Consider the following 1,760-nt stretch of genomic DNA (forward strand, 5'->3'; position numbering starts at 1 on the left):
CAATGCCATTCAAGGCTAGCCAATTCAGTAAAAAGACCTAAGAACAGAAAATCAATCAAGTTATTTTCGAAGGACAATGATATTTTGGAATATGATATTGAATTCAAATGAATTGTGAGTTATTTAATTTGCCAGCCTAGCTTGGAACGTAGCGGGCCTGTCTTGTAATGTATGTACGTAAGCGTTAACGCTAGGTTGCGGGTTCTATTCCCGCCCTGGGCAAACTTTATCCTAAATAAATCGCGTTCGTTCTCGGAACGGCTGGCTTTGCCCTATCCTGTCTTCCTTCTCTCTTTGATTTCGGACGTTAAAGCCTCCGTTCTTACAGTTCCCTCTATCAAACCTCTATTCTTCTTACCTGGGAGGAGGAGTGTAAGTTTTGAAGGAGAACTGGGGTCCCATCCAAAGTCTTCTGTGAGGACCTGCATGGGTTATAATTTCCACCTGAAACATAATCCACACACAAAGGAGGCAAGTTAGACCAAAGAAACAAATATTTTACACCAGAGCCATACAATGCAATCATTTTTTTTTTCTTTTTTATATTGTATACAGGGTGGTTCGTGATTTTCGAACCACGCTTATATCTCAGAAACGGCTGGGGATTAAGGAATGAAATAAACGGCATCATGTAGATGAAATTTTGATGATTAAAATGGCTTTTTTTAAATTTGCAATTTTTTTTGCAAAATGGCCCATTTTTTGCCAAATATAGGTCACTCTTATGGGAACCCCTATTTTTTATTTAATTTTTGGAATCAGCATAAAATTTTAATTAAAAAAATGTATTCACTCGAAAAAATTTGCTCTGCAAAAATTTGCACAAATCGCGATTTTGTGTGCGTCAGTGACCCCAGATTTGATGAACAACGCAGTTGGTCCTGAGTTAGAGCGAAGAATGCCTTACTGTGTACAAACAGATGGATCTCATTTTGAACAGCTTTTATAAATTTGTTTGTTGTTGTTGATTGTTGTTGAAATAGTTAAGTGAATAATACAAAAACTAAAGAAATAATTAAGAAATTGTTTTTCTTTCTCACAGTGTACAGAATTTTTGTAGAGCAAATTTTTTCGAGTGAATACATTTTTTCAATTAAAATTTTATGCTGATTCCAAAAATTAAATAAAAAATGGGGGTTCCCATAAAAGTGACCTATATTTGGCAAAAATGGGCCGCTTTGCAAAAAAATTGCAAATTTAAAAAATGCCATTTTAATCATCAAAATTTCATCTACATGATGCCGTTTATTTCATTCCTTAATTCCCAGCCGTTTCTGAGATATAAGCGTGGTTCGCAAATCACGAACCACCCTGTATAGTGTGCAAGTCACCCATCCATTTATTGGCCTTTTTCGGCGTAGCTTAACATAGGTGACGCTAAAACCGGTCTTAAATCCTTAAATGATCGACTGAAGTGTTATCTAAAGCTTTCTCGCTTTGAGTTCATAGGTCGTCGCGACAAATTTCGAGATCAGAGCTCATTTGTGTGAGAAAATGTGAAAAAAATCCCCCAAAAACCAGTTTTTTTGGTTTTTTGGCTTTATGGTTTTCTGGACAAAATTTGCACCACCATTTTCGTGTTCCTGGTAAAAAGACCTTTAATTTGATACATAGGTCGACTAGGTTTGGATAAGTCCTTCTATGGGGACAGACAGACTGACTGACTGACAGACAGACAGACCGACACCGAAGCGAATACAATAGTCCGTCCCTTATACCTTTTTTATTACTATTGTAATAATAAAGGAAGGACGGACTAA

Source organism: Diaphorina citri, unplaced genomic scaffold (genome assembly GCF_000475195.1).
Source record: "Diaphorina citri unplaced genomic scaffold, Diaci psyllid genome assembly version 1.1 scaffold2572, whole genome shotgun sequence".
Lineage (NCBI taxonomy): Eukaryota > Metazoa > Arthropoda > Insecta > Hemiptera > Psyllidae > Diaphorina > Diaphorina citri.